The following is an 18,704-nucleotide window of genomic DNA, read 5'->3' as shown; positions in this document are numbered from 1 at the left end:
ATGTAGGCCCTGCACTGCCGTAGAAGGGAGGCCTCATCATAAATTACCATACTTTCTTCCTCTGGCTCTCCGTGGGCCACAATGAAGTCTATGGCAGCTCGGGGGTGCCGTCGTTTTCAGTCATTATTTACGCCAGTTTCGTAGACTTGGCGAGGAAAGCGTAAAACGCAGATTGCGACTAAAAAAATGCATTGAAAAGTCACAAACCCGAAAACATATTCAGGGGGAATGATAAATTTCTACTGTAGTGTGTATGGAGAACTTAACTCTTCTTTCTTGTTCTTATCTTGCACTAAGTTTTAAGTCTATCATTATGTTATTAAAGACTTGTAAATGTAGATAAATGATGTATAATGAATAGTTATTTAACTTTCTAATGACCATATTATTAAAATCCTAACCATGTCAAGATCTCTAATTATAATCCATGAATTTAAATATACCTGTCTTACTAATTGAAAAAAAAATCTTTCCATAATATTTTTTTTTAGAGAAGTCAACTTAGAGTTAAAGGGGATGTCCGAGTTATATAAGTATAGGCCAATCACCTTTATAACATATCTAACAATACCTTTGTAAATTACTCTCTTTATCTATATCATCTTTTTATTCTGTGCTGATGAGGGTCACGTGACCCGCGACATCATCCAGCCAGCTCCCTGTGCTGATGTTTCGTGTACAGGCTTATCCCTGCCTTAGGGAGTGGCCCGGCTCTGTACACGAAACATCAAAGCATTGTGTGCCCGCCCTCCCCCTCTGCATCTGGCTGCCGGCTGGCTCCTGTAAGAGATTGCGCATACGTGATCCTTGCTAGTGCCACAAGCCTTGTGAAAAGAGCATCGCGCCAGATCCACTGGAGTGCCCGCCAATGTTCCCGGGTGCGCGGCCGTGCAGCTATTATTGTGCCCCCGCTCACACGTTTATAATGTCGGCTCAGCGCACTGCTCACCCTGGTTACTGGTATTTTTTTTTTTGTTTTGTACCGGTATTTTTTGGTCTTCACTATTTGGCCAGATCAGATAGTGGGCCGCCTGTTCCAGCACCATAAATAAAGCTGTTTATTTACTTATCTGTTGAAAAGCCTTTTGTGTAAAAATAGAAAAGAATTAAGGCCTAATTGCCGTTCAGCGGTGCAGTGAGATATTTTACAGCATAGTTTGTTGTGTATTACTGGCAAAATAAAAATATAATCGCTGTTCATCGTTGCACTTATCTGTTGAAAAGCCGTTTGTGTAAAAATAGAAAGAAGTTAGGGCCTAATTGCCCTTGTGGGGTGCAGTGAGATATTTTACAGCCCAGTTTGCCATGTATTACTGGCGAAATAAAAATATATTCGCGGTCCAGCGTTACACTAATTATACAGCCTTTTTTGTTGTATAAAAGTAGAAAGAAATTAGGGCCTAATTGCCGTTCAGCGGTGCAGTAATATATGGTAAAGTACTTTTCGCAGGATGGACCGAATTACGTAGTGGTGAAATTTTTTATGTGAAACAGGCTTTTTTGGGGAAAATTTATGGGTGATAGTAGACTTTCTTTTCTATGAACCGAATTCCATTATCCATTCATTGGTGACATTTTTTATTTCAACCATGTTTTCTTTGGGAAAATTGATAGGTGATTGTACACCTCCTTTTGCGGTATGGCCTGAGTGATGTTGTTGTGGGTCCTGCAGTAAACATAATGAAAATGCTGATGACAACACACCAGCAGACTTTCCCTTTACCATCTATTCACAATTAAATCAAGCAGCTTCACTAAGTTGAAAATATTCATGTGTTTTTATCTGCTCCGTCTGCATTCGATCTTCACAGCACACAAGACATGACAGGAGAGCCTCTGCCTTGGAGTCCAAGTACAGTTTCTAGAGATCAGGAGTTCCATTAGAATTGTGCGTAACAATCTTGCTTCCTGTGCAAAGCCATGACAAAAGGACTCCGTAGGCATACACATCAGAGGAAGCTGAAGCTGGTTGTACAAATTTTAATTCAGGAACAGAGCGGGAAGCAAATACAGAGCAGCGGAGTTCAGCGACCTCTATCTCTTGTGAAGTTAATGGGCCAGATTTATCATTAGCTCAAGTCAGAATAATGGAGTGAAAAAGTCGCAAATTTTTGCGCAATCGCTAAAACTGCGCACAAATTTGCGACTTTTTTCTGCTCTGCACTATGCTCGCCAATTTCCTGAAAGTGGTAGTATTTTCTTATGTAAATGAATCTCTAGACAGATTTACTATTGGGACTATTTAAAAAGTCGCAAAAAAATTCGCAATTTCACTCCAGCGAGGACCATGCTTATCTTATGAGACTTTTTAATAGAACATTCAACTTTTTCGTAAAGACGTGCGACTTTTGTAAAGCTGCTTACTGACAGATAAACTGCTACCGTCAAACCACATTTATTACAGTCTTAAAGGGCCGATCATAAATCTGACTTGGCTAAAACTGACTTTAGCTATATGTGAAAGTGGAGTGAGCTGTCAGAGTAATGATAAATCTGGCCCAATGTCTCCAGCAATGCCCCTCTTGAGATTTACAGAAAATACATTATTTTTATTTAGAGATCCAAGAATTATGTTAGAAGCATGTAATGTATGCAAGCCATGTGCGAGCCTATCAATTAAGGGCCTACTTTCTGTTTTCCCTTTTTTTCGGTAAAATTTTTAATGTAACACTGGCTTTTTTCAGAAAATGTATGGGTGAATGTACACCTCCTTTTGCGGTATGGAATGACTAATTTAGTGGTTAAATTCTTTATGTGACACTGGCCTTTTTGGGGAAAATTGATTGATGACTGTACACTTCCTTTTGCTATATGGGCTGAATTACGCAGTATTGAAATTTTAAATTTCAAAGTAAACTCCGCTGCTCTGTAACTCTTGTGAAGTCAATGTCTCCAAATATGCTCTTGTCCTTTATCGAATCGAATCCTGGCTTTCTCCGCGACAACTCAAAATCAGAACCATGGTGACCGACAATGGGAAGAACATAGTGTTGGCGCTGCGTCTATGCCCATCTCGTGATTTACACCAAATACATTATTTTCATGTAGACATCCAAAAATTATGTTGGAGGCATGAAGTGTATGCAAGCCATGTGCAACCCCTCTCATCACTCTCACGCTGTTCTGCACCTGGTTTGCCTGGGCGAGCAGAGTCACACAGGGGAGGAACTGCTCCTTGTCCTTCATTAAGAAATCGAATCCTGGCTTTCTCCGCGACAACTCAAAATCAGAACTATGGTGACCGACAACAGGAAGAACATGGTGTTGGCGCTGCATTAAGGAGGGCTGAGCCATGCGCCCTGCATGGCACATGTGTTCAATCTAGTTGTCAAGTGGTTCCTGAAGTCTTCCACCCATCTGCAAGACATCCTAAAAATGGCCAGGAAACTTTGCATGCACTTCAGCCATTTGTACACTGCAAAGCACACCCTCCTTGAGCTGCAGTGGCAGAACAGCATCCCCCAACATAGGGTTATATGCAACGTTTCCAACCATTGGAATTCCACCCTCCATATGTTGGATCAACTGTATGAACAGAGAAAGGCCATTAACAATTTCTTGATGATCCAAGTGGACAGGAGTACTCCCCTGTGTAACTACGATGTCAACCAATGGCAGCTCATGCAAGACACCTGCCGTTTGCTCAGGCCCTTTGAGGAGGCCACGCTATTTGTCAGTCACCAGGACTATGGGATCAACTATGTCATTCCCCCGTTTCATGTCCTGGAACAGATGCTGATAAATCTGGCTGGTCAGGGGACTGGAGACGTGGTGCCTAGAAAGACAGCGGCAGAGTTTGATATATTTTTCTGTCAATATGTCTGTTAACAGTCAGTAAACGGGAACATTATTTATAGCAAGGATATGCAAACACCAACCGATGGGGTGTTAACCGCCAGAAGTAGGGCATTGGCACGAAGGAGCAGTCATTTTCACAGCTCGAGGTATCCTCCCGGAAGCTTGACCTCTGCACATCGATGGTTTGCATGCAAAACTTGTTTAAAAGAAAAAATCCCGCAGTGTACCCCCTTGGAGTAAACTCTTGATCTGGCACAGGCTGCTTTTCTCCTTCAAAAACAACAGACTTTGTACAGCGTGACACTGACGTATAATTTCTCATACACCAGACTGAAAGAGTATTCCAAGTACCTGTCTGCCAACAAAGCTGCTGAGAAGCAGAAGGGTCTTGCCAATGAAGTGGGCTCAGAGTTGAACCTAAAAGCCAAATTTTCCTGTTTACCTGGACCCAAAGTAAAGGACAAAGATCCACTGGCTGTGCTCATACAGATTTCATCAAAGCCTCCACTCACCAAGGCAAGCACAGAGGCCCGGATTGTGTGGACAAGTTGGTTCTGCGGGACGTACTCAGAAGACTATCTTTTGGAGGTGTTACCAAAGACATTTACTTGCCTCCTGCTCTTCCTGTATAATGGATCCTAGGCGCTCATGGCTATCGTAGGGACGTGGTTTTAAAGAAACTTTGACTGCTGTTTGGGTAAGCTGGTGATCAGTTCTCAGGCCCTTACTTGGCTAGCAGTGATGTGGACCGGGTATGACTTGTCTGGATCAGTGTCGACCACAGAGCTTGTTTTCTCTGTGCCCGTCGAACCTCGCATGGACATTTCTTATGCCATTTACGCATTAGACTTCAAGACTTTATGGAACGATATTCATATATCAAAGGACAAGGTCACGTTGGAGGAAGTGGACAATTTATTCCAATGTCTTTACTCGCATTTCTTCACACACTTTAGAATTCACTTATCAGCAACCCAGCTCATCACCGAATGAGCTGGAGTCAGCTTGTTTGCTGGACTGTACTCCAGTTATCAACCATAACCCCATACATTTCTTGATCCAGATGCATTACCATCGTGGTCACCCCGACACTAGTCGTCAAGCCATTATTGTTGATGAAGCACTTTGGTTTTCCAGTTTGTCTTTTAAATCTTGTGGTTTTGCCCCTTCTGTGTTGTATTTTATGTGTGTTAATATCCTGTTTGTTAAATAAACATTTTTTATTTTTTTTTAAAGGGAGTCTGTCAGCAGATTTACCCCTTTTTAACAGTTGCCATACCGCTGTAGCCGCAACACAGATGATTAACACAGTACCTTTATATGCTTTGGTGGACTTTTAAATATGCCAAAAACGAACTTTGATGAGGGCTCGCAAGTGCCCAGGGCGGAGTCCACCGGGTTGGAGCCCAGGCAGCTCTGCCTCTTCGGCTCTTATCCCCGCCCAGCCTCCTCCTCTGCTCGCCTATCTGTTGTCTCTCCCCCTCAGCGAGATCCCGCGCCGATGCGATAACTTCCTTGGTCGGGGCATGCGCATAAGCTACTGCGATGCCGTGTCAGCAATGGGCATGGCAGTGCGCATGCCCCGGCCAAGGAAGTTATCGCATCGGCGCGGGATCTCGCTGAGGGGGGAGAGAAAACAGAAAGGCGGACAGAGGAGGAGGCTGGGCGGGGATGAGAGCCGAAGAGGCAGAGCTGCCTGGGCTCCAACCCGGTGGACTCCGCCCTGGGCACTTGCGAGCCCTCATCAAAGTTCGTTTTTGGCATATTTAAAAGTCCACCAAAGCATATAAAGGTACTGTGTTAATCATCTGTTTTGCGGCTACAGCGGTATGGCAACTGTTAAAAAGGGGTAAATCTGCTGACAGACTCCCTTTAATGGAGGAGTAAAAAACTAACAATTGACTTGTGATTTGGTAGCCAAAAGCAGGAGTGTGTACAAAACACAGACATGCAAAATATTCGGTTCACGTGTCATCTCTGTTTTGGATCCACTCCTGTTTTTTTTTTTTTTGTATTAGCAATACTGATGGATTACTGACCAAATGCTGACCGAGTGAAGGCGGATGCTCCACAGACAGGATCCGTTTTTTGGGGGGGTTATTGTTCTGACGGATCAGAGGAAGGGCAAAATAATCAGTGACGTCAACACAAACTTACTGCTGACAACCTCTCCACTCTGTCGGGGGGGCTTTACTTGTATAAGCGTTTAAAAGAACAGGGTCTGTAGACATCTATGTGGAATCAGCTGATGATGGTGTAAAAGGAGTGCACTTCTTCTTGACACTAACATTGACCTGTAAGGATGAGCGACTTATTTGGTCAGTTTTGGCCGTGACTGCGCAAATAAGTGAAGCGTGCAGCAGGGGCGCGCTGGGCCGGGGGACAGGGAGGCAATTGCCCTCCGGGCCGCCCTAAAAATGATAATTATTTTTTTTTATTCCTCAGGGCTGCACCGCCGATCACCACAGGCGGCGCGGCCCTGGATGTAATTGCGGCGGCGGTGGCGGCTGTGTGCTGTGGGGCAGGGGAGGGAGAGGCGTGTCCCTCCCCTGGTCTTCTGATAGGCCGCAGGCACTAATGCCTGTAGCCTATCAGAGGCCGGCTCAGGCAGCGCGATGACGTCATTATCATTTGCGCCGCCCGAGCCAGGCAGCACACAGCAGGGACACAGGCCGGAAGAGGCCTGCATCGCTGCTGATGGAGGTAAGTATTAGTGTTTTTTCTTTTCTTTGCGGGGGGAGCTGGCACTATGGGGGGGCTGGCACTATGGGGGACTGGCACTATGGGGGGAGCTGGCACTCTGGGGGGCTGGCACTATGGGGGGAGTTCGCACTATGGGGGGACTGGCACTATAGGGTGAAGCGGGCTGACACTATGGGGGAGCTGGCACTATGGGGGGCTGTCACTATGGGGAGAGCTGTCACTATGGGGGAGCTGTCACTATGGGGGAGCTGTCACTATGGGGGGAGCTGTCACTATGGGGGCATTTCTTATTGGTACATTATGGGCGGGCACCATGGGGGAGAGGAGCACTATGGGGTATCTGGGGGCTCTAAAGGGGCTTTTTTCAATTATTGGCACAATATGGGGGCACTATAGGGGTGAGAGGCACCATGGGGCATCTGGTGTCACTATAGGGGCATTATTTGGGGGCACTATGGGGAAGTGGGGGATCTAAAGGGGCCTTTTTTATTGGCACATTATGGGGGCACTATGGCATTTGGTGGCACTAAGGGGGCATTTTTTACTGGCACATTATGGGAGGCACTATAGGGGAGAGCGGCACTATGGGGCATTATTTGGGGCCTTATGGGGGAGTGGAGCACTATTGGGGCATATAGTGGCACTAAGAAGGGGCATTTTTTACTGGCACATTATGGGGGAGAGGAGCACTTTAGGGACATCTGCTGAGGGCACTAAGAAAGGGCATTTTTTTACTGGCATATTATGGGGGACACTATGGGGAAGGGGGAGAGGAGCACTATGAGGGCATTTACTGGGGCCCTATATAGGGGTATTTTTTTTACTGGCATACATTATGGGGGCATTAGCTCAACTGCGGGCACTAAGCGGGGGTATTTCATGTACTGTCATATTATAGGGAGAATTATTACTACTAGGGGGTATTATGGGGAGCTTTACTACTACTAGGGGCTATGAGGAACATGATTACTAGTATGGGCACTATAGGGGCACTATTACTACTAAGTGTGCTCTGGCAGAGAATTATTTCTATTGGTGGGATTTTGGGGAGCACTGTTACTTTGGGGGGCACCCTGGCACAGTATCAGCTTAGCACAATTATTTTTGGGGGACATTATCTTTATACTATTAGTGTCTGGGCGCAGTTATTTTTTAGAGCACTGTGTGCTAATAATTGTTGAAGGGGGCACTATCTGTGTGGTAGTAGTATTTTTCAGGGGGACTGTTTCTGCAGTATAGTATTGGGGGCACAGCGGGCACAGTATTGGGGGCACTATCTGTGTGGTAGTAGTATTTCCAGGGGGACTGTTTCTACAGTATAGTATTGGGGGTGGCAGGAAAGGGTGTTCAGAAGATGTGAAGATGATGGAAATGTGGGAAACTAATGTCTGTTTGTCAATCTCTGCAGAGACAGGAGATGGCAGAAAAATCATCATGGCGGTCTGGTCTGAATGGAGAAGATAAAGAAAGAGAACGTCTACAACAAAGGTGACATCACTGGATGTAAGAGGTATGTGGCACTATGTAGGAGAGGAGATGCTCCGGCTCCTCCCCCTGCCATTTGCAGAAGGAGGATTCAGAGCTGGGTGAGGACGGCCAAAGGGGGCAGCAGGCCATGGGCGGGTGGTAGATGGTGGGGGAACCACAGGCCTTGAGCAGGATCTGGGAAGGGAGGAGAGCGGAGGAGCCTCCTGGCTGTAGCCTGCTGTTTATTGTATAATGTCAAGCAGACAGTGCAGCCAGGACAGACCCCCCTCTCCGGATGATGTGTAGAGACAGGCCTCAACTATAGAATGTCAGCTGTACAGTGTTTGTTGGGAGTGGCCTATTATATGTAGGAGGGGCTTTTAATAATGGGTGGGGCTAAAAATGGGCCACTTGACTGGATTTGCCCCCCCAGGGCTAAGGCTGCCAGCCCTCCCCTGGTGTGCAGTGATTCTAAGTGTGACACCTGTGATCTGCATGCAATACGGACTCACAGTATTATTTCACTACCACAACAGACTCTCTATGCGTGTTACTGAAAGGCACAGTATTCTACACCACTATAAAAGCTCTCTACAGCCAGGAAATAGCCTTTTTTTAAAAAAGAAATTCACCACAAATTTATTTGGATCGAATCTAATTTTTCCCCAAAAATTTGGGAACCAGTGAATCGAATTTTTCAGAAATTCGCTCATCTCTATTTTAGATGTATTTAGAACAATAAACAAATTGGTTGCAAGAATGCTTGAAACCTTTTCAAGCATTCTTGCAACCAATTTGTTTATTGTTCTAAATACATCTAAAATAGAGATGAGCGAATTTCTGAAAAATTCGATTCACTGGTTCCCAAATTTTTGGGGAAAAATTAGATTCGATCCAAATAAATTTGTGGTGAATTTCTGAATATATTATTACAGACGTAGTAGTTCTAAACTTGAGTGTGATATTATGTCACAAAAGACATTGAAATCCATTAAAAAGGTCAATTAAATGTTTCTGTCAATGTTAACTCATTAAGGAACAAGATAAGGATTGCTACATCCATACTTCCTGCATACTTAGGTTAGTGGATGCTACAAAGCCTGTTGCACCGATTCTTCGCAAGCATACAATTGTGCCTTTAGGGAAGAGCTCATAATTACAGGCAGCAGTAATTTTTGTACGGCTTAATTTACATAATGAGGCTTCATTAACAATGGTAAGGACTTCTTATACCATTATTTATTACTTATAGGCACAAGAACCAACAAGTTAGTGCTTATTTACACATCCGTGTCCATAATGGCATCTGTGATAAGATGGTCAGTGGTTCATCCGTGAAGATGTCTGTGAAGAATCCGGGTCTTGTCCCCGTGTCCGTTTTTTTCTCTCCATGCATGATCCATTTTCCATGCATACTGCTAGGCTGAAATTTTATTTTTAGAGTATCTCTTACCAATGGTCTGTGAAAAACAGAACACAGCAGCATCATAGATCAAAGAAGCACATGTTTCTGTGGTATTTCCACTGACCCACAGTATCAAATCACTGATGTGTAAATAAACACATTAAAATCAATGGGTATGTTTGCTGTCTGTGGAGAACATGGACAGCACAATTCAGTGACACACTGACATCTAAATATGACCTCTTTCTGCAGCTAATCTCCCTGAGAAGAAAAGGATTGGCAATTTTGAAATTCGACAGTCCAATCTTTATCTCCTCTGACATCTGCCTTCAGGGGAGAGCTAGGAGATCCCCATACATAGTGGTGAGTTTGCAGATAAACATGTAGGCCCTGCACTGCCGTAGGAGGGAGGCCTCGTCATAAATTACCATACTTTCTTCCTCTGGCTCTCCGTGTGCCACAATGAAGTCTATGGCAGCTCGGGGGTGCCGTCGTTTTCAGTCATTATTTACGCCAGTTTCGTAGACTTGGCGAGGGCAGCATAAAAGGCAGATTGCGACTAGAAAGTGCATTGAAAAGTCACAAACCCAAAAACAGACGTGGGGGAATCGTTAATTTCTAACGATAATTTGTTTTCCCTTAGTCCTAACAGCAGCACAGATGGGGTTAACTGCCCCTGTGGACTGGTAGGACTGGCGGAATTTTTAATGAGCCCAAGAACCAATAAACGATCTTCAGCTCCCTGAAAGGGAGGAGATCACCCCCCAGCCCACTGTGTTTTTAACAAGCAAAAATGTATTTAGGGTGGGATATTTGTGTGCTGCTGTTAGGACTAAGGGAAAATTATCGTTAGAAATTAACGATTCCCTTACGTCCTACCAGCAGCACAGATGGGGAGATAGCAAGAAGAATCCCCTAGGGAGGGTCCTCATGCCTGGCAGAACTAAGAACAGTCTGCCCAAAGGCCGAAAACTCTGCCATCCTAGCATCTATCCTATAATGGGAGATGAAGGTTGACTCAGAGCTCCAGGAGGCCGCCTTACAGATCAACTCTAAGGGAAGAAGTCTTCTCTCCGCAACAGAGGTGGAGACAGCCCTAGTAGAATGGGCTCTCACAAACTCCGGAGGATCTAGGGATTGGGAGACGAAAGCCTCCCTGATGGCCTCCTTGATCCAGCGACTAATGGTGGCTTTAGACGCTTTATGGCCTTTCGACTTACCGGCAAACAAGATAAGGAGATTTTCATCTATCCTAAATTCTCTGGATCTATCCACATAGACCTGGAGGCACCTTGAAATATCCAGCGGGTCTCTTGCTGGAGTATAAGAGGAGGAGGCTGAAAACAAAACTGGTAAGGAGATTACCTGGTTGATATTTTGGAAGGTAGGCACCTTAGGCCTGAAGTAGGGTAAGAACTTCAGGAGTACCCTGTCCTGTAGGAAGATAATATAGGGGTGCATCGCAGAGAACGCCTGCAATTCAGAAATTCTTTTGGCTGAAGCTACAGCCAGAAGAAAGACCATCTTTAAAGTTAGAAATTTGAATTCGACCTCCTCCAAAGGCTCGAAGGGGGGAGATGCTAGCCCCCTGAGCACTATCGAAAGATCCCACTGGGGAATGGGTTTCAGTATAGTAGGCTTTAGTCTTTCAGCTCCCTTCAGGAAGCGTTTAATGAGTGGGTCCCGAGAATGCGGCCTGTTGAGACAGGCCGAGATGGCACAAATCTGTACCTTCAAGGTAGCTGGAGAAAGACCTTTATCTAATCCATCTTGAAGAAATTGTAATATCGCAGGAAGGGGCGGATCTGCAGACGCCACCTGTTTGGAATCACACCATGACCTGAAGATTCTCATGATCCTGGAGTAGGCCTTCTTCGTAGACTCTGCTCGGGAATGCGACAACGTTCTCAGGACCGACACGGAAAGCCCTTCTATGTTGGGAAGGGACTGATCAACCTCCAGGCTGTCAGGTTGAACCTGTGCAGATCTGGGCAGAGGTGAGTGTCCCACGACACCAGGGTCTGCTCCGGGGGGAGTCTCCAGTATTGTCCCCGACTCATCTGAATGAGCTGGGTAAACCAGGATCTCCTGGGCCAGAACGGTATAATGGCTATTACCGAGGCCTGATCCTGACGGATTTTCATCAATACCCTCGGTATCATGGAAAACGGAGGGAAGATGTAAGCCAGCCTGAACCTCCACGGTATCCACAGAGCATCTATCGCCAGGGGGTTGTCTTCCCTGTAAAGGGAACAGAACCTCGGCACCTTGGCGTTGAACCTGGTTGCCATGATATCTACCTCTGGCATACCCCATCTGTGAACTAACTGCCTGAAGATCTCCGGATGCAGAGACCACTCCATGGTCGGTAATCCTCGACTTAAGCGGTCCGCTATCATATTGAGGGAGCCTCGAATATGAATGGCAGATAGATGGGAAAGGTTCGTCTCTGCCCACCGAAGAATTACCCCGATCTCTGACAGAAGGGGCAATGATCTTGTGCCTCCCTGCTTGTTTATATAGAGAACCGCAGTCATATTGTCTGACTGGACTTTCACTGCTTTGCCCCGGATCTGAGGGGCAAAGTGAAGGAGGGCTAGCCGGATAGCTCGCATATCGCGAAGATTGGAAGAAAGACGCCGCTCCAGAGGGGACCAAGATCCCTGTATTGGGGATCCGTCCAGGTGAGCGCCCCAGCCTACAAGGGACGCATCTGTAGTCAATATGACCCAAGCTGGTTGGGTCATAGACTTCCCTGCTGGTAGCTGAAACCACCATCTGAGGGAATTCAGGGTTTGACCGGACAGGGAGCACAGGGAATCTAGCCCCGCAGGGCTGCCGTTCCATAAGTGTAATACCTCCGACTGAAGAGGAGGTGCCATAACGCCCAAGGGACTGCGTCCGCAGCCGCTGACATGAGCCCCAGCATCTTCATGAGAGTCCGGATAGAGACTCGACGAGGGACAAAAAGGACTCTCGCTCTCCTTTCTAGAGTCAACCGGAGGGACATCTCCACAGAGTCGACCACGAATCCTAAATAATGGATTGAAGTCGATGGGCTCACATTCGACTTCTGCCAGTTGATAATCCAGCCCAGGCGGAGGAGAAAGGAGATTGCGATCTGAAGATGGTGGGTGAGAATCAAAACTGAAGAGGCTACGAAAAGCCAATTGTCCAGATAAGGAATAATAGTCAGTCCTTGAAGTCTCAAGGCTGCCACCACCGACACCACAACCTTGGTGAAGATAAGGGGGGGCGGAAGAGATTCCGAAGGGAAGCGCTGTGAACTGAAAGTGCCTGCGAACCCCTAACATCTGGACCGCGATCCTGAGGAATTTCCGGGAAACGGAATGGATCGGGATGTGAAGATACGCATCCTTGAGGTCCAGAGTAGCCATGACGTCCCCAGGGTTGAGGACATGGCTAACTGACCTTATGGTTTCCATGCGAAACCTGGTTTTCCTTATGAATCGATTGAGGAATCTCAAATCAATGATCATCCGGAGATCTCCCGTCTTCTTGGGAACCAAGAACACTGGAGAATAAATCCCTAGGCCTCTCTCCCCTGCCGGCACCTCCTCTAGGGCTCCCTTGGAGATATAGTCCTGAATATAAGATTCTAGGATCTTTTGTTTGGTAGCCCCGAAGTTTCGCGTGGCGATGAATCTTTCTGGGGGGAGGGAGATAAGATCTACCCAGTACCCGGCCGAAACTATGTCCTGAACCCAGGGGTCTGTGATCAACTGGGCCCAAGGTTCTTTGAAATGGGAGAGACGGCCCCCCACGGGAATCAGGGGGAGGGGTACGGGAAAGTTTAGAGGAGATACCGCAGGGGCAGCAGGGCTTATCCAAGAGCCTCGAGGAGGCCCATAGTCAGGAGGGTTTTGCCTCCCTGGTGGGTTTGCGGGAGCAACTCGAAAATTTACGAGACGGCCCCCCCAATCTCTGCGCCTAGCCTGCTGCCCTGGACGGCCTCTGCCTTTGTTCTCTTGACTAGGGCGTCCCCGAAAGGGCTGCTGGGGGAGACTCTTCCCTTTCTTGTCGGAGAGTCCCTCCATAATCCTGTCTAATTCGGACCCGAACAGCCTATCCGGCTCGAAGGGGAGCCCACAAAGATTAAATTTGGACGCGTTGTCCCCGATCCATGGCTTCAGACAAAGTGGTCTGCGGGCAGCTGAAACTAGGGCCATAGTTTTGGCGGCCAGCTTCAGCTGCATCTGAGAGGAATCGACCAGGAAGTCCATAGCCAGATTGGCTGCTTTGAAGGCTGCCAAGATGTAGTCTCTCGAAACGCTCTGGTCCACGTCCGTCTGGATCTGGTTGAGCCTAGAGCGTAGAAAGGAGGCTACCTCAGTGGCCGCAATTGAAGTTGATGCGGAGGCAGCAGCCGCCGTGTAACCCCTTCTGAGGGTGCACTCTGCCCTCCAGTCTAGAGGGTCCTGCAGACTAGACCCATCGTCTGCAGGGACCAGAGTGCGCCTGGACAACTTGGCTATAGCCATGTCCACCTTGGGAACAGAACCCCACGATTCTACCAAGAGTTTAGCCATCGGATACATGAGCTTAAATTTCCTAGTGAGGACTGGGCCTTTTTCAGGCTTTCTCCACTCTGTACGCATTACAGAGAGGAGGGTCTCATCCGCTCTAAAGACACGCTGTGTCCGTCCGGCGGGATCGGAGGACTCCCCCATGTCAACATCCTGGTCCCCCGACCTGATGGACTTTAGTAACTTCTGCGTTTTCTCTGGAGGAAAAAAGCAAGAAGTTAATTCTTCTTCCTCAGAAGAAGACCCCACGGAACACGGGGTAGGTCTCTCGACCGGTGCAACCACATCCATGGGAGTCTGAGAGGAACCTGGTAGTCTCTCATTAAGCAGACGCACCACTCCCTTAATGGAATCATCCACGTAGGAATCATCCTCGTGGGTTCCGTGGATGCCGTGCGACAACTCTCACACCTGGAGTAAAGGCAGCTGTCGTCTAGAGGTGTGTTACATTCGTAACAGGCCAAATGCTTCCTCTTGGCCCCAGACTTCCGCGGATCCGAATCCTTAGGGGAAGCTATAATTCTGTAAAGAAAGAATAAACAGGTCATACCACCTACAAACACCAGGAGGAGGTGAAACAAGACCATCTGGGCGCCCACCAGCACTGAAGAAAATGGAGCTGTGGAAGAAGAAGGACAACCCAAGCAATATATCACTAGAATATATCAAGGCACAGGGAACTCTGGAGCTAGCTTGTGAAGCGATGCAACGAGAGCACTGAATGAGAGGCTTTGGGTGCTTAAAAGGAGGAAGCCCTGCCCCCAGGGCGGGCCCTCGATTGAGACCAGCCCAGAGAGGTAATAGAGCCCATACTGGCTCACTTAACCCTATGTGTCTCTCCCTGCAATCCAGGAAGTCGAGGAAGTCCATAAGGAGACAAACAGAATAGAGCGGTGAGGTTTAGAATCTCACTGCCTTGATACGAAAAAACCGGAAGTGACGTAGCGCACCTAGTGCGCGTCACTTCCGGAAGATGGCGGCGCCCACCGTCGCCGCACACATGCGGGAAAAGCTGAGAACGGGACACCGCACCGGCAGCTGGCGAGGGACCCGACAGCAGAGAAAGGCGCACAGCTGCCGCGCTGGGTGGACGCCGCGGCGCCGCACACATGCGGGGACAACCGGGCGGCCTACAGCGGAAGAAGGGGGGAGGGAAACACTCCCCCCTCAACGGTACCCTAGAGAAAAAAATAGCCGCAATAAGGCCTATAATAAAGGCAATGAGCGCAACAAAAAAAGGGCAATCCTGGATTTAAGGAATAACAGAGCCCCTAAGCACTCTTCAGCTCCCTGAGGGGGAGCGACACGCCAGTCCACCTGTCCAGAGGACAGAAAAAAACACAGTGGGCTGGGGGGTGATCTCCTCCCTTTCAGGGAGCTGAAGATCGTTTATTGGTTCTTGGGCTCATTAAAAATTCCGCCGGTCCTACCAGTCCACAGGGGCAGTTAACCCCATCTTTGCTGCTGGTAGGACGTAAGGGAATGATACATTTCTATTATAGTGTGTATGGAGACTTTAACTCTTCTTTCTTGTTCTTATCTTGCACTAAGTATTCAGTCTATCATTATGTTATTAAAGACTTATAAATGTAGATGAATGATGTATAATGAATAGTTATTTAACTTTCCATGACCATATTATTCAAATCCTCACCATGTCAAGATCTCTAATTATAATCCATGAATTGAAATATCGCTGTCTTACTGATTAAAAAAAATTATTATAAAAATATTTGTTTCAAAGAAAAGTCAACATAGAGTTAAAGGGGTTGTCTGAATTATATAAATATAGGCCAATCTGCTTTAATAACATGTCAAATAATACTTTTGTAAATTACTCTCTTAATCTATATCATCTTTTTCTTCTGTGCTGATGAGGGTCACGTGACCCACGACATCATCCAGCCAGCTCCCTGTGCTGATGTTTCGTGTACAGGCTTATCCCTGCCTTAGGGAGTGGCCCGGCTCTGTACACAAAACATCATGCGCGATCCTTACTAGTGCCGGCAGCCTTGTGAAAAGAGCATCGCGCCGGCTCCACTGGAGTGCCCGCCCCCATCCCTATGTGTCCTGCTGTCAGCCGGCTCCTGTACTGATCCTATGTAAAGGAGTATTGCCCTGATCCACTGGCCATCGGACCCCAAAGCCAACCCCCGCCACGAACAAAACCAAGTAAATCCTTGCACATGATAGAAAAGATATATAGATGTCAAAGATATACTGTATATATAAATATATAGATATGTATATAGAGATCTATATATATCATTTATATATATATGTATGTGGAGATATATATTTACTGATCTATATCTCTGTATACATATATATCTATATGCTTTATCTATATATGTATATAGAGATATAGATCTGTAAATATATATCTCTATATAGATATACAGATGAACTATATACAGTACAGACCAAAAGTTTGGACACACCTTCTCATTCAAAGAGTTTTCTTTATTTTCACGACTATGAAAATTGTAGATTCACACTGAAGGCATCAAAACTATGAATTAACACATGTGGAATTATATACATAACAAAAAAGTGTGAAACAACTGAAAATATGTAATATTCTAGGTTCTTCAAAGTAGCCACCTTTTGCTTTGATTACTGCTTTGCACACTCTTGGCATTCTCTTGATGAGGTTCAAGAGGTAGTTACCTGAAATGGTTTTCACTTCACAGGTGTGCCCTGTCAGGTTTAATAAGTTGGATTTCTTGCCTTATAAATGGGGTTGGGACCATCAGTTACGTTGTGGAGAAGTCAGGTGGATACACAGCTGATAGTCCTACTAAATAGACTGTTAGAATTTGTATTATGGCAAGAAAAAAAGCAACTAAGTAAAGAAAAATGAGTGGCCATCATTACTTTAAGAAATTAAGGTCAGTCAGTCCGAAAAATTGGGAAAACTTTGAAAGTGTCCCCAAGTGCAGTCACAAAAACCATCAAGCGCTACAAAGAAACTGGCTCACATGCGGACCGCCCCAGGAATGGAAGACCAAGAGTCACCTCTGCTGTGAAGGATAAGTTCATCCGAAGTCACCAGCCTCAGAAATCGCAGGTTAACAGCAGCTCAGATTAGAGACCAGGTCAATGCCACACAGAGTTCTAGCTGCAGACACATCTCTAGAACAACTGTTAAGAGGAGACTGTGTGAATCAGGCCTTCATGGTAGAATATCTGCTAGGAAACCACTGCTAAGGACAGGCAACAAGCAGAAGAGACTTCTTTGGGCTAAAGAACACAAGGAATGGACATTAGACCAGTGGAAATCTGTGCTTTGGTCTGATGAGTCCAAATTTGAGATCTTTGGTTCCAACCACCGTGTCTTTGTGAGACGCAGAAAAGGTGAACGGATGGACTCTACATGCCTGGTTCCCAACGTGAAGCATGGAGGAGGAGGTGTGATGGTGTGGGGGTGCTTTGCTGGTGACACTGACCCTGACACTGGGATTTATTTAAAATTGAAGGCATACTGAACCAGCATGGCTACCACAGCATCTTGCAGCGGCATGCTATTCCATCCGGTTTGCGTTTAGTTGGACCATCATTTATTTTTCAACAGGACAATGACCCCAAACACACCTCCAGGCTGTGTAAGGGCTATTTGACCATGATTGAGAGTGATGGGTTGCTGCGCCAGATGACCTGGCCTTCACAGTCACCAAACCTGAACCCAATCGAGATGCTTTGGGGTGAGCTGGACCGCAGAGTGAAGGCAAAAGGGCCAACAAGTGCTAAGCATCTTTGGGAACTCCTTCAAGACTGTTAGAAGACCATTTCAGGTGACTACCTCTTGAAGCTCATCAAGAGAATGCCAAGAGTGTGCAAAGCAGTAATCAAAGCAAAAGGTGGCTACTTTGAAGAACCTAGAATATGACATATTTTCAGTTGTTTCACACCTTTTTGTTATGTACATAATTCCACATGTGTTAATTCATAGTTTTGATGCCTTCAGTGTGAATCTACAATTTTCATAGTCATGAAAATAAAGAAAACTCTTTGAATGAGAAGGTGTGTCCAAACTTTTGGTCTGTACTATATATATATATATATATATATATATATATATACACACACACACACATACATATACATATACATATACAGTCCTGATCAAAAGTTTAAGACCAATTGAAAAATGTCAAAAAATCATATTTAGCATGGCTGGATCTTAACAAGGTTCCAAGTAGAGCTTCAACATGCAACAAGAAGAAATGGGAGTGAGACAAAACATTTTTTGAGCATTCAATTAATTGAAAATAACGATTAAACTGAGACAGGCTGTTTTTCAGCTGATGCAAATTTTAGGACCACATGCCTTTAACCACCTCCCGACCGCCTAACGCAGGGATGCGTCCTGCGGGCGGCCGGGTTCTTCCTCCTGGACGCATATACGCGTCATCTCGCAAGGGAAAGGGAAAACGGTGATGAGTGTAAACTGTCACTTTTTTTCCCCACCAGTGTTGACTGTTAGGTTTAGGTTAGTTTAGGCCCCTTTGGTAGGTAGTTAGCTTCAGTTAGCGCCAACCCCACCGCACCGCAGTCACTGATTCGCTGATTAGCATATCGCTAATCAGCATTGGTACTTTATAGTATCTGTAAGTGTTCAGAACTGATCACAGTCAGATCTATAATAGTAGTAGAAAAAGGATTGCGCTGCAGGAGAGAGTTCTTTTTGTGTTCAAGTCAATTCCTATTCTTTTATATGCGAAAATCTTCAGTCAATAGGGCCACATACACACATCAATCTCAACTATGGTATGGAAACCTGA

The sequence above is a fragment of the Bufo gargarizans genome, chromosome 1, assembly GCF_014858855.1.
Source record: "Bufo gargarizans isolate SCDJY-AF-19 chromosome 1, ASM1485885v1, whole genome shotgun sequence".
NCBI classification, from domain to species: domain Eukaryota; kingdom Metazoa; phylum Chordata; class Amphibia; order Anura; family Bufonidae; genus Bufo; species Bufo gargarizans.
This window is presented reverse-complemented; position numbering follows the sequence as displayed.